We start from the raw sequence: 16148 nt of genomic DNA, 5'->3' as shown, positions 1-16148 counted from the left end.
TAACTTTCATTTCTTTGATTTTTAGCAAGAATGAAATGTTTTTTAATGCATATTAGGCAAATACATTTTTTTCTGAGAATTGACAACTCTTGTCCTTTGTCTATTTTTATCATGTTCTACTTACCACAGGTATTTACCCAGCTTGTCATTTATTTTCATTTTATTTATAATGACTTTGATGTATAAAATTTCAATTAAGCTCATCTATCTTCTGCTTTGTAATTTTTTTTTTGTTTCTCCATTCACTAGTCAACATTTACCTATATTTGCTTTTTCTTAAAATTTTTTATTTAACTTATCTGCTAAATCCTTTGGAATTTTTTAAAGGGTATTTTCTTAGTTAAGGATTAACTGGAAATGTGTTACTTACATATTTGTTAAATACTTAGTTAGTTAGTTACTGAAAGAAAGACTGTCAGCAGAAGAGCAGAGAAAGAGGGAGACAGAGAATCCCATGCAGACTTTGCACAGTCAGTGCAGAGCCTGATGCAGGGCTCGAACTTACAAACCATGAGATCATGACCTGAGCTGAAATCAAGATTTGGACGCTTAACAGAATGAGCCACCCCAGACGTCCCTTGAGATGTTTTAAATAATAATTTTTCTTTGACAAATTTTATTCGATGATGTATATTTATTTTCCCATTAATTTCAGATGTATTCTTTATCCTATGTTAAATATTTTTTGCAAATTAAGAACTTTTTTCCGGGGCGCCTGGGTGGCGCAGTCGGTTAAGCATCTGACTTCAGCCAGGTCACGATCTCGTGGTCCGGGAGTTCGAGCCCCGCGTCGGGCTCTGGGCTGATGGCTCAGAGCCTGGAGCCTGTTTCCGATTCTGTGTCTCCCTCTCTCTCTGGCCCTCCCCCGTTCATGCTCTGTCTCTCTCTGTCCCAAAAATAAATAAACGTTGAAAAAAAAAAAAGAACTTTTTTCCAAGGCTATCTCTTCTTTCCCTTTGATCACAAACTTTTTTTTATCTTCTCCTTGGGAAAACAAATTAATTCCTGAAATGCAGGCTAATTATTCATTAGGTTATTTTGATTAAATATACTTTTCATGTTTTAAGGGGATATTCTTGGATGAGATTCCATTTAAGAAATGCCATACCCAAATGGAGCAGCATAACATTTTGCATTTATGTAACACCTTCATTATCTTAGCAACAGATGACTTTGTCAATATCCAAACAGAATGCACCAAATTTTTGTAAAATATTATGGAATTGTTATGCATACTTCCAAAGAAAACTTTTACACAGAAAATTAAGCAAAATTTTAGTAAAGGTATTTTGAGAAAAATACCTAGTTTTTGAAAAGTAAGAATTTGAAAATAAAGGTTGTTTATTTGTTTTGCAAATTCTTGCACAGCAATACCATCTGTTTGCCATGTTTATACATTAAGTTTAGACAGTGTGGAATCATAGTTTTTGTCTGGTTGTTATAAACCTCAAAAATTTACTCTTTTTAGCTGTCTAATAAATTAATACAGTAAATAAGTGGGCAACAATAACTTAGGCATCTTTTGGCTCTAAAATTATAGTTTTCCCTTCAAAATCTAGTCCTTATTGGCCAAATTTTTGTCAAATAATTAGTAGCTTTTCCCATATTCTACTTATTATAATTCTCATAACTTGACAAAGTATAATGGTTTTAAAAGTCAAATAAAGGCAGGTATATGACCTCATTCTCTTGTCTGATACTGGGAGACATCACAGGGAGGAAAATAAGAATTGATGGAAGTAGATTATGAAATTAAAGTCAAAATTGAAATAAATTAGATTAATATTAATATGAGAAATGAAAAAATTGGAACACTTGTAGAAAACGGTTTAGAGAAAGATATGTAGTTCTGGACCATTGTTTAAGAATGAGAATGTCTGCCTTGAAAGTTCATGAAAAGTTTATCTAATTCTTCATTAGTACCATAAGAAAAGTTCTATTAGAAGGTTAATGCGGGGCACCTGGGTGGTTCAGTTAAGAGTCTGACTCTGGATTCAGGCTCAGGTTATGATCTTACAGTTTGTGAGTTTGAGCGCCATGTCTGGCTTTGTGCTGACAGCGTGGAGCCTGCTTGGTATTCCCTGTCTCTCTCACTCGCTCTTTCTCTCTCTTTCTGCCCAACCTCTGCTCCTGCTCTTTCTCTCTTTTTTCCAAAGAAATTTAAAAAGTTAAAAAAAAGGTGAATGCAATTTTGTTACTTTTTTCATTTATCATTTTGGATTTTTTTACTGAGAAAACTAGAATAAGAATCATGTATGAACAATTTACTTTCAAAATTTTATTTCTAATACAGAAATAATTATTTTTCATGTTAGCTGTATCTAATCTTATTCTTCAAAAAGCAATAAATTATGTACAATATTAACAGCAATAAATTATATGGAATGATATTAATAGGAAACTATTCTTATAGCTTTATTAAATCAATAACCAAAGGCAATACTGTTGAACATAAAACTCTAAGACCTTTTTCCCACATTTTGCCTAAATTTGACATAGAGAAATAACTAATCCTTTTATTTTAATTTATACTACATTTAAAGTTCTAATTACTTGACTATGTCAAAATGTGTTATATATTTTTAGCATGGCCTGACCATTTTAATTTCAGCTTAGTCATATAAAAGAAGATTCAAACATTCTGAAATATTTTAACATGAAATTTCATATTGTGGATTCTACAAAAATAAACTTTTAAAACACGTATAATTTTTACAGAACACTTTCCTGTTTCATGGTTCAGAGTTGAAAAACTTGAGATTTTACAAGTAAACTAAACCCACTATTAGCTCATTATCAGTAACTACACACTATTTAGAGTAGCTTTTTTTTTTTCTTATACAAATGTTACTTGGAGGCACCATTACTGTGGCAGAATGACATGGTGGAGGTATTCAGATTTTGAAAAGGTTTTGTGATGATTCCATGACTTTTATTTCTCCTTTTGGAGAGGAGTCTCTTCTCTGGAGCCTAACATTGCCATAATGGTAATTTAAGAGAATGACTGTGAGGCTCTCAGATTACCTTGAATATGCATCCAAGAGGACCTCTTGAAGAGTCCTTAATCTGTTATACTGTCTCTTCTCCTGTGGCTCCTGTTAAGATTTGTGACCATAAATTCATAATACTTCTCCAGTCCACCAGAATTAGAGAAGAGTAGAAGCAATTCAATTGGGGATGTTAAACTTGCAAATAAAATAAGTAGGGATGATCCAACTGGAATGTTCCATGGATGGTCTTTCTGTCTACAGAGAGTGCTGATGGAGGGAATGGTGACCCTCCACCTCCTGGAATACAATTCATTTTTTTCATTTTCTTATTATATAGATTAATAGGCAGAAGAGAGATTTTAGGTGATACATGGAAAATCATGCTAAAAGAGTCAGCTAAATGATATTAGAGGATTGGAAATATTTCTTTGAGATCTCTGAAATTAGATAAAATAACATTTATTATATTTATTTTATATGATATTCATATGTTCATCCTGCCTGATGACTTGGTGAAGTCTGTAGTCTTTTGAGGTTTTTTTTAAGGCATGTGAAAATTGTCACCTTGTAAAATAAGTGTAAAACTGATATGAGATGGCAGCAGTTAGGTTAATAAAATTCAGATAGTGGAAAATAGTTTATTTTAGGAAATAATTTTGCATGTCAGTTATAGCTTAAATTTAAATATATAATTAAGTAGCATTTGAAATAGAGTTTAATTGTTCTGCTCTTAATACAAGTATCTCACATTTTGTAAAACCGCTACATAAAAACAGCAGTTGAATCTTTTAAATATTCAGCACATTAAATGTTTCTTCTCATAAAAATAGAATGAGGAGCCTATTCCCAACTTTTAGGAATCTTAATGTGGAATTCATATCTACAACTGGCCAACATCCTTATCTTCATGAAAAGTAATTTAAAAACTTAAAAATATAAAATTAGGAGATAGGACATAACTATCAAATAAACTTATCAAAATATAATCTAAACTCATAGATAGAAAATAGTCAATCATTCACTATTTATATAAAGAAGCCTTGAACTAGGAAGTAAAAAAGATAAGTCATCAATTCACATATCTTAAAGCTGAAGAGTTATATATATTTTTATATAAAGTAAAAGGTAATAAATATCATAGAGCAGAAGAGTTATATAGTTTTTTAAAGGCAAAACGAAATGGAATAAAAAGTACACATCTATCTTCGTATACTTGCTTTAATGAAAGCGTACTTAAATATGTAAGCTGGATTACAATTTATTTTTTTTTTATTTATTTTTTTACTTTATTTATGTTAAGTTTTTTTTAACTTAATTTTATTTTAAATTTACATTCAAATTAGTTAGCATATAGTGCAACAATGATTTCAGGAGTAGATTCCTTAGTGCTCCTTACCTATTTAGCTCATCCCCCTCCCTACACCCCCTCCAGTAACCCTCTGTTTGTTCTCCATATTTATGAGCCTCTTATGTTTTGTCCCCCTCCCTGTTTTTATATTATTTTTGTGGATTACAATTTAAAAGGATGAATACATATAATTCAAGCCACATCATAATTATTTTGAGGAAAAAAACCCCTCTTCTCTATCTAAGGGTATACCTTGGAAATGATTCAGTATAACAATACATAGCAGAGCATAAAGGGATTATAGTTATGAAGACTCACCTTTGGTCTATTAGAATGTCAAAATAATTAGAATAGCATTAGGCGCATTTTGGAACTAACTTTCAATTATCTTGTTTTTAATCTTTCATAACTGAAAGCTTTGCTTGGTGCCTAACAGAATAAATGTGTGGTCAAACAACTAGGTTCTCTTTCATAAAAATAGATAAGTGAAATGTCAACATTCACTCCCTGTCATATCACTATTTAATCATTCATTACTGTATACACATTTTAAGGACTTGTGTACTAAGTAATACTTCAGGCACTCAGTTCCTGAAAATGTATACAGAATCAGGTATCATATAGTCTTTTTTACTTAGGTAAGCTCTCCCTTTTAAATCTAGGGAATGAAAGACTGACTGTTAGCTGCTCCACAGTAGGCAGCCCATCGCAAACACTCAAACATGCAACTTGTTTTCACTACATGGCATACAGCACAGTACTTGGCACATCACACTCACTGAGTACATTTGTTTGCTGACTAACACATACAGGTAAATGGGAAAAATAATACATTACAGTTTTGTAAATTGTTTTCAGGGCTTGCTTCATGAATGTGTGACTTACCCAGCTACACAGTTCCCTCCCTCCATGTAAGGTGTTAATGCTCAGCTACTGCCATCTTGCAATTGGTAACAATTTTATCTTTGAATACATGTTTTGTAAGTGAAGTTTGATGGGACAATGAGCATGCACTGGGAGCTTGGAGCCCTGGCTCTAAGTAAGGTCTAGCCTCTAGCCACCTTCCCACATTTCCAAGATGTATTTTCCAAGGCAGACTCCCCTGCTCTCTGCCATGCAATCTTCCAATTCCTGTCTCACCCCATCATTGCTGCCACCCTCCACCTGAGTTAGGTGATTATGTTGACCACTGAGGGGTCAGGATCACATTTCTAGGTTGTCTCCTGTCTCCAGAGGGGGTCTGGACATGTGTGTAGGCAGGATCTAGGTTGGGTCTGTTAGCCCTGAGTAGTGTAAAGTTGTGTGTGTGTGTGTGTGTGTGTGTGTGTGTGTGTGTGTGTTGGCTATGTTCTGAAGAGGCCATGTCTTACTAGGGGCAAGCTTCTCACCCACCCCCCTCATGCAGGTAGCAAACAGTTTCTAGAAAGGCAGTTTAAATATTTTTTTAATGTTTATTTATTTTTGAGAGAGAGACAGAATGAGAGTGGTTAGGGGCAGAGACAGAGGGAAACACAGACTCTGAAGCAGGCTCCAGGCTCTGAGCTGTCAGCACAGAGCCCAACGCAAGGCTTGAACTCAAGAGCTGTAAGATCATGACCTGAGCCAAAGTTGAACACTCAAATGACTGAGCCACTTAGGCACCCCTAGAAAGGCAGTTTAAAGACTGTAAGGGTCCTTCCTTCTACTGTGGGTTGTGTACTGTGGGTACTGTGGGTTGATTACCTAGGGGTATCTTCTCCCTAAGGGTATCCTTGTGCAGAGGGAGTGACCACTGAACTGGCTCCATGTCTGGCAAGACCTCTCTTCCTCCTTCCAACCTTTCTTTTTTTTTTTTTTTTTTTTTCCTCCTTCCAACCTTTCTGAGTACGGCCTACATTTGTCTGTTCTGGTCTGCTTGAGAAACCTTTAGGGACTCTGATGAGGGAGGAGGGACTATAGAAAAATAATTCTGTGACTTTGATGATTCCACAGATGAGTTAAACATTTTAATATTTGAATTTAAAGGTGTCACTTAGCTATACAAAAATGAATGGTAAAGTTTATGTTAATAATTTGAAATTGTATTTTTCATTACTTAGAAGAACATTAAATGGCAATTAAAAAGCACCATGACAAGTTGAGAGAAAAATTGCAGAAGGAAAAGGCTTTACATTTTAGTATCTTTAATGACTCTTTTGTCCTGCTTTTTTAACAAAGGGTCTTGTAGCTTAATTTTTCAGTGGGCATCACAAATTATATAGCTGAAACTGACTGTTTTAGAGACCAAACCAAATAGAAAAGTGCTGAGGAATACATGGAAGAAAAAAAAGCTATTGATCTAAAAATTCTATATGGAATTTCAGTCTGATTAAAAGGTCAACAGTTTGTTTTCAATCTTTACAAATTATTTAAATATGAAGACATTTCACATTTTCAATAATGATCAGAATAATCTATCAACCTTGAAAATCTTTTAGTTTAGTTATTACACATTAATGCTTTTTCAATCTTTTATTATATATGTATGTATGTATGTATGTAGGAGAGAGTGCAAGCAAGGGAGGAACAAAGAGAGAGAGGGGCAGAGGATTGGAAGTGGGCCCTGTGCTGACAGGCTGACAACAGCAAGCCGATGTGGGGCTCAAACTCATGAACCACGACATCATGATGTGAGCCAAATTTGGATGCTCAACTGACTGAGACACCCAAGCACCCCTGGTCCTTTATAATATTTTAAAAAAGGAGGCTTTTGGAAAATATATATTTTAAAAACCTAGTGTTTAATAGTAATCTCCAACAAATCAGTTATCCAAATCAGTCAATTTGTTTTGTAGTCAGAGTTTTACTGATGAAATTAAAATGGCTTCCTTCTCCAAAGAACTGCATTGGAAATGAGCAAATAATTGGCTAGCATATTCCTAATCATAAAGTAAAGCCTTATGACCTATGGCAGATATAGATTCTGCACAATGTGATCATATGCATTCATCTTCACTACTAACCACATCTATTTTTGCAGGATTTAAAATATTTTCCTAAACAATCTCTACCAACACTTTACAGTTTGTGTGAACAAATGCTGTTAACATTGTTAATGTAGTAATAAGGCATTATAATAGCAATAAGATCTTATTACTTTCTACTAAAGAAAACAGTCATCTTTCCTGCAAAATGTGCAAATGAGAATTCCTCAGAGAAACAGCTGATAACTCTAAGAGCCAACTGCTTAAAATCAAATTTAGGATTAAACACATTTTTCTAGCAATGTATGATCACCAAGAAAAAAAAAACATGATTGCTATTAAAGGATGGTTTAGTGTTGATTAAAACCTTTTGTTGAAAATTCTGTAAGCATAGCATCAGAGGATTTAGTGAGCATGAAATTTAGTATGTGGTAAAGAAAATATATGCAATAACTTTCTAGACAAATTTCTACTTAAATTTAAGATTTTTCCCTTTTTTATTCCCACTGCCTGCAAGTCTTTTATATATTCACAGATTTTCTCTTCAACTCATGATCTGCTCAAGTGTTATGCTATCAAGAAAGGTATTTTTGCTTTCCCCATGTAAAATGCCCCCTTCTCTTTCTTCCAAATCTCCTATTGGGACATATCACTATTTGCCACTAAAACATGGTATCTATGAAGGCAGGGACACTTAACTGGTTTTTGTTGTTGTTGTTTATTTGTTTTTCTCCTTTATTTGCTATATACCACTAGTTCATATAAGAGTTCCTGTCACACAGTAAATATTCAATAAATATTTTTGAATGAATTAATGGATAAGTTAATGAATGCAAGACAACTCAATCATCTCCTATTTCTGTTAATGCAAGTCAACAGAGACTTATGAATCAATACAGACAATGTAGGTTGAGAATATTCTTAGTCAAAAACACATCATCTTTGCTCTCAAGAGGGTCACATGTTGGCTGGAAAAGCAAAATATTAAAAAATACATATTTATGGTTCAGTGAGATATAAAAATGTGTGCTATTGAACATAGCTGACTGGGAGCAGTTCAATTTCTTCATTTGTTGACTGAGAACTGAGGCACCGACTAACCTCAGCAAATTAATTTCTAAAGTCTAAGAGCCTTTTCTAGATTACTCAAAAGATGCTACAAAAAGGCACTAGACTTGGAAATAATTTGATAGTTCTCAGGAGTCAGAAAAGTTTATAATCATCCACACTCTATTATAAGTTAATATTTGGCTGGGCCATAAAGTTATTTAGTTTTGATAAGACAGACATTTCAATGATCTTCCATAAATAAAATATCCGGCATACTTTTCAGAAAAGAAACACTTCTTGGACATGAAAGTTTTATCCTTCAATATAAGGTGTTTGTAGTTTTTTTAATATGTAATTTTCTTGTGTTTAAGAAATATGAAAAATACAAATAATAGAGCATCTCTCTTAAATTATCATTATTGCCTTTTTGAAGAAACTTATACCATTAGCTTGTGTTCAATGTATATTTAGTAAGCATTCAAAACATACTGATTTTTTTTTTTTACTTTGAGTAGACTTGCACAGATTCTAGAAAAATAAGTATTTGTTGTCAATAATTTTGACAGGATTGTGAGAGATATCCTGAGATAAAATAATTTAAAATACAGACATAAAGATGAATGAATGTTTACAGTGTCCCTAATTACCTACTCGAACAATGTGTAAAAGGTTGGCATTTGAGATAGACTGTATTTCCAAAATGAAGCAAACCATAAATCAAATAGACATCTCAAGTTTATAAATATATGAGAATTTGGTTTATTTAAATCTATTTCAATGCTAGTTCAATTAATTATTGCTGCCTGAGCAAATATACAAAATCTCCAACCAAAATATGAGCCTAAGGCAAGACCTATGCAGAAGAGTCATCCAATGGCAGAGAGAGGAGTGTTAAATGTACATTTTAAGAAACCAAGGAATTAGACAACCTGGTTCTGACAAGAATTGCTTTAAAGACCCGTTAGCAAATATCAGCAGAATTGGTTTGTAATTTAGCATTTCTTTCACTTTGAACATGGTCCCTAAAGGTTTTTGCAGATGTCAGGATATCTACAAACAAAATTTGTTTCAGGTTGACTATCCATGATTAACATTCTCTTTTACTGTCTATGAGCTGAATAATTCCTTTTACTGCACTACACACCTTAGTTTTCCTACCATGCACTAAAGATTAAAATAAAATGTTTTCTAGGTGTTGCTTTCTAAATGAAACACTTTTAAAGACCATTTAAATAAACTATGAAAATAGAAGATTGCAAAAATAGCTCTGAGGGATTGTAGAAGTCAGTTAATTAAGGTTTATTGCAAAGATTCCTAATTATGGGAGTCATAGTTTTAAATCTATAATCTTATTTAACCGACTGGAATCAGAATAATCAAGGAATGTTTCTCCTAACTACAGCTAAGTGGCTCTAAGTGATTTGGATTTTTTTTAATATTTGTTTAAGTGTAAACAGAGAACAAACAATTAAGTCAGGGTTATTTAATATGGTTTCCTTAATATTTCTTAAAAATAAGAAAAGATATACACATATTAGTCAACTACATTAAAGAAAAGGCAATTCAATGAATATATTCTCTTTATCTCCATGTTTCACACTGCACACACAAAAAGTAGTGAAAAGATAATACAGTTGTCTCTAATATTTTATTTCATTACTCCTACAAGTGTCACCTCATAAACAATATTATTATTTTGCTGATTTTCTTTTTCCCTGTTTATAGCCCTGATAATATAACAGCATCTTCTGCTAAATGGTTGATTCCCTAACTTGTCTTGGCTATTTTACAGACACTCACCACTCATTTCTTCAAATTTTAAGTTAAATCTTCAGTCTCTTCCTCAAATCCTGCTGTGCCTCTGCAATATATCAACTTTTTAGATAACTTGGATACATTAGTTATCACTACCTAATCCCTCAGTTGCTTACCATTTCTTTGCTTGGTTCCTTCTGCTCTGAATACTTTTCTTTGTCCATCCCAATCTCATTTTGCCTACTCATCTCTCAAAACAAAACTTAATATAAATGTCAGCTCCTCAGGGGAAACTTCATTCCCCAGACTTGGAGAAGACTCTCTCAGAGCACCTTGCTCTTCTCTGTAGTGGGACTTACCACATACTAATTATATATTTGTCAAACTATTTTTTTATTATCTGCCTCCCCACCAGAATGTAAAGTTCATAAGGGCTCATTCATCAGTGTCTATATGTCGAATAAATTAAAGGTTTTATTAACAGCATGTATCACTGTTCCATTTTAGTATAAAAACGATGATATGTAACCTACAGTTAATAAGAAAAATCTTTGACTCTGGTCCCCTTAGTCCAACAAAATTGTAATGTATTATCTACCAGATAACTTTGGAAAGTGTTTCAAGTTGCTTTAAGGAGATGTTCCAAAGAGACCCAAGTGGGATGATGGAACATGCCTTCTTCAATTTGCAACAGTAAAACTATTATCTTATTATAAAAAAAGGCTGGCACACATTATGACGTCTGAAGTCTGGTTCTAGGAAACTCTAGTTACTATTAGCTCCTTTTTATACCCAACACTCGGATATGATATGATAAGAGTAACTTATACATGCACAGACACAGACTGAGTTATTTTATACTGTTCCCCTTGCTTAAAGCATTTTCTTTTTTTAAATTTATTATTATTTTTTTTTCTTTTCTTTTTTTTTCTTTTAAAAGCATTTTCATTTTTAAAGATGTGATTCTCTACTGTCTGAAGTTCAGGTACAATGAGACAAGGCCTTCTTGGTATTTCTCAAAATTGACCTGGAGACAGTAACTCATACTTACTTGTAAAGCTGGTCATAATATATTTTTTGTTAGTGCAAGATAAATGTATTTTAATATTCAGTAGCTCACTGCCATCCTGCATATGTCTACTTTTGTTATTTTTTTTTTGAAGATTCTATTTGAATTCCAGTTAGCGTACAGTGTTATATGAGTTTCAGGTGTAAAATACACTGATTCGACGATTCCATACATCACCTGGTGCTCATCACAAAAAGTGTACACCTTAATCTCTATCACCTATTTAACCCATCACAACTATCCTCCCTCTGGTAACTATCAGTTCATTCTCTATAGTTAAGAGTCTGTTTCTTGGTTTCACTCTCTCTCTTTTTTTCTCTTTGCTCATTTGTTTTTTGTTTCTTAATATACACATATGAATGAAATCATATAGTATTCATCTTTCTCTGACTTATTTTCTTAGCATTATTCTCTCTAGCTCCATTCATATCATTGCAAATGACACAATTTCATTCATTTCTATGGCTGAATAATATTCTATCATATATATATTCACCACATCTTCTTTATCTATTCATCAACTGATGGATATTTAAACTGCTTCCATAGTTTGGCTATTGTAAATAATGCTGCTATAAACATAGGGGTGTATGTATCTCTTTGAATTAGTGTTTTTGTATATTCTGAGTAAACAGCCAGTAGTGCCATTGCTGGATCATCAGGTAGACCTATTTTTAGCTTTCTGAGGAACTTCCATACTGTTTTCCACAGTGGTTGCACTAGTTTGCATTCCTACCAACAGTGCAAGAGGGTTCCTTCTTCTCCACATCCCGTCAACACCAATTGCTTCTTGTGTTGTTGATTTTAACTGTTCTGACAGGTGTGAGGTAATATCACATTGTTGTTTTGATATGCATTTCCCTGATGGTAAGTGATAATGAGCATCTTTTCGTGTGTCTGTTGGCCATCAGTATGTCTTCATTGGAGAAAGGGCTATTCATGTCTTCTGCCCATTTTTAATTGGATTATTTATTTTAGGGTATTGAGTTTTATAAGTTCTTTATATATTTTGGATACTAACCCTATCAGCTATATCATTTGTAAATACCTTCTTGCATTCCTTAGGTTGCCTTTAGTTTTGTTGAGTGCTTCTTTTACTGTGCAGAAGCTTCTTATTTTGATGCAGTTCCAATAGTTTATTTTTTCTTTTGTTTCCCTTACCTCAGGAGACAAATCTAGAAAAAAGTTGCTATGGCCAAAGTCAAAGAGGTTACTGCCTGTGTTCTCTTCTAGGATTTTTGTGGTTTCAGTTCTTACATTGTATCCATTTTGAGTTTATTTTTTTATATGGTGTAAGAAAGTGGTCCAGTTTCATTCTTTTGAATGTTGTCCAGTTTTCTCAATACCATTTGTTGAAGAGATTGTCTTTTTCCCATTGGATATTCTTTCCTGCTTTGTTGAAGATTAGTTGGCCATATGTTTGTAGGTCCATTTCTGGATTTTCTATTCTGTTCCACTGATCTATGTGTCTGTTTTCATGCCAGTGCCAAACTGTTTTGATCACTACAGTTTTGTGATGATGCCTTCATCTTTGCTTTTCTTTTTCAAGGTTGGTTTGGCTATTTGGGGTCTTTTGTGGTTGCGTATGAATTACAGGATTGGTTGTTCTAGATCTGTGAAAAATGCTGTTAATATTTTGATAGGGATTGCATTAAATGTGTAGACTTCTTTGGGTGGTGTAGACATTTTAACAACATTTGTTCTTCCAATCCATGGCCATGGAAAATCTTTCCATTTTTTTTTTGTTGCCTTTAATTTCTTTCATCTGTGTTTTACAGTTTTCAGAGTACAGGTCTTTCCACTCTTTGGTTAGATTTATTCCTAGGTATAAAATGATTTTTGGTGCAATTGTAAATAGGATTGATTCCTTGATTTCCCCTTCTGCTGCCTCAGTATTAGTGTATAAATGTAACAGATTTCTGTACATTGCTTTGTATCCTGTAACTTTACTGCATTCATTTATCAATTCTAATAGTTTCTTGGTGGAGTCTTTTGGGTTTTCTCTATATATATATGTAGTGTCATGTCATGTGCAAATAGTGAAAATCTTAACTTCTTTACTGATTTAGATGCCTTTTATTTCTTTTTTTAATCTTTAGGTCTTTATTTTTTGTACTTTTTTATTGAGGCATAACTGACATACATTTTATTAGTTTCAGCAGTACAACATAATGATTATATAACTGTATATATTATGAAATGATCACCACAATATCTAGGTAACATCATCATCACATATAGTTACAGAATTTCTTTTCTTTTCTTTTCTTTTTTTTTAAATTTTTTTTTCAACGTTTATTTATTTTTGGGACAGAGAGAGACAGAGCATGAACGGGGGAGGGGCAGAGAGAGAGGGAGACACAGAATCGGAAACAGGCTCCAGGCTCTGAGCCATCAGCCCAGAGCCTGACGCGGGGCTCGAACTCACGGACCGCGAGATCGTGACCCGGCTGAAGTCGGACGCTTAACCGACTGTGCCACCCAGGTCCCCCAGAATTTCTTTTCTTGTGATGAGAACTTTTAAGACATACTCTCAGCAACTTTCCAATATGCAATACAATATTATTAACTATAGTCACCATGTTGTACATTATATCTCCATGACATTTATTTTATAAATGGAAGTTTTGACTCCCTTTACCTATTCTTCCTACTCTTCACCCTCTGCCTCTGGCAACCATCAATCTATTTTCTGTATCTATGATCTCATGTTTTGTTGTTTTGTTGTTTTTTATATTCCACATTTGAGATCATGTAGTATTTGTCTTTCTCTGACTTACGTCACCTAGCATAATGCCCTTAAGGTTCATCCATGTTGTTGCAAAAGGCAAGATGTTATCCCTTTTTATGCCTGAATAATATATATATATATTATATATATATATTATATATATATAAATATGTATAATATATATATACACACAATCACAATTTCTTTTGTTCTTTTTTAAATGAAATAATTTTCTTCATGTAAGCTGTTTTCTTTCTTTAACTTAAATTTTTAAATAGTTAACATACAGTGCAATAATGGCTTTAGGAGTAGAATTCAGTGATTTGTTATTTACCTACAACACCCAGTGCTCATCACAACAAGTGCCCTCCTAAATACCCCTCACCCATCTAGCCCGTCCCCCACCCACCTCCCTCCATCAACCCTCAGTTTGTTCTCTATCATTAAGAATCTCTTGAGGTTTGTTTCCTTTTATTTCTTTTTATTGTCTGATTGCTCTGTCTAGGACTTCTAGTACTATGTTGAATAAATGTGGTGAGAATTATCTTGTTCCTGCTGGTCATAATATTTTATTAAATATTTTGTGTATTTTAGCTCAGTTTAGATCCTTTATGTACTTTTCAAATAAAATTTAAATATATTTTTATTTTTATTATTTATATCTAAAATACAGTTAAATTAAATTATCAATAATTATTTCTTAATACTCTTCAACAAAGAAAAATTAATTGAGGAGGACTATTTAATAATATTATCCTTCCAGAATGTATCATCTCAACATATGGATACTATATTTTGTTTTGTGCCTAATTAACCTTCTGTCCTCACAGCAATATAGTTTTAATGAATTCTATCATTTTAAAAGTGAGAAACAATTATATTCTGTCTTTCTGCTAAGTGGAAGAGTAGACTAAGTAACTCTTCTAACCCTAGAATGAAAGACTGCTGAATATAATATGTATGAAAATGTGTAAACACAGTTACATATATATTTTATTAAAGTGATACACTGTCTTTATCCCTCAACTTAATTATATATACCCTATAGTTAAGAATGATTGTTCTGAGTTGTATTTTTTGACCCAGCTACAGCCAAAAGGCCTTAGAAGTAATCTGCTAATACTGAGAGGAACAGAAGACCCTAATCTGTTTTATCCTGAAGATACTTTGACAAGATTTTGCTGATACTATGGGAAAGAAGGGGAAAAAAAGAGGAAATAGGAATTCCATTTTAATAGCCATAAAGCAAATTCTATGGTGTGTAACTATTTGCTAAATGAAGGGGAAAGTTGCATGGTAAATATAAAGATGATGACTGTATGGCACTATTTGGCTTTGCTTTGTTTATTAGATGCATTTCTGAAGATTATTGACAATGGGAATTTATGTGTAATGCTTTAAACAAAAGTCACATTCATCTACAATATTCTTAGTAAAATGTTAAAGTTTTCTTTCTGTGCATTTTACAGGTTTAGCAATGTTTTTTTAACTTTTTGTTTTACAATAATTATAGTTTCATAAAAATATGTACAGTGAAGTCTCATACACCCTTTACTCGGCCTCCTCAGTATTAACTATTTGCATAACTATGGTACAAATTCAAACGCAGAAAAATGACATTGGTAAAATCCACTGGGCATGTTGTGTGTATGTAGCTCTATGAACTTATCATATATGTAGCTTAATGTAACTACCACCACAAAAGATATGTAACTGTATTATCATCAAAGCTCTCTCCTGCTCTCGATAGCCATATCCCTCTCTCCCAAATCCCAGTTCTGGCTACCACTTATCTATTCCTCATGTCTATAATTATGTTATTTGAAGAATGTTATATAAGTGAATCACACAGTATGCATCCTTTTGAGATTGGCTTAAAGTTCATCTAAGCTATGTGTATCAATAATTTGTTCTTTTTTGTTGCTGAGTAGTATTTCAACACTTTCAATATACTTCTATTTTAAATATCACCATCTGCTGCCTTTAATGTACCCCCATGTCCAAAATTCATACGTTGAAATTCTAACCTCAGTACCTCAGAACGTAACTGTATTTGGAGACAGGGCCTTCAAAGTAGTAATGAAGGTAAAATGAAGACAGGCTTCAGAATGAAATCAACCTTCCTGACACCTTATTCTTGGACTTCTAAACTCTAGAACTATAAGAAAATAAATTTCTGTTGTTTAAGCCACATAGTCTATGGCATTTGTTAAAGCAGAGCTAGCCAACAAATACAATGTGTAAGAATAGTTTTATCTTTCTT

General features: G+C 33.1%; 1 protein-coding gene across 2 annotated transcripts in view; it reads right to left on the bottom strand.

The window, feature by feature from the left end:
• EPHA6 (EPH receptor A6) overlaps window positions 1–16148 on the bottom strand; it is an 882015-nt gene that overhangs the window by 463696 nt on the left and 402171 nt on the right. The gene's annotated exons all lie outside the window — the stretch shown is intronic.

This window comes from Prionailurus bengalensis, chromosome C2 (genome assembly GCF_016509475.1).
Source record: "Prionailurus bengalensis isolate Pbe53 chromosome C2, Fcat_Pben_1.1_paternal_pri, whole genome shotgun sequence".
Classification (NCBI taxonomy): domain Eukaryota; kingdom Metazoa; phylum Chordata; class Mammalia; order Carnivora; family Felidae; genus Prionailurus; species Prionailurus bengalensis.
Note: the sequence above shows the minus strand (reverse complement) of the source record. Positions and strands in the feature narration are given on the sequence as shown.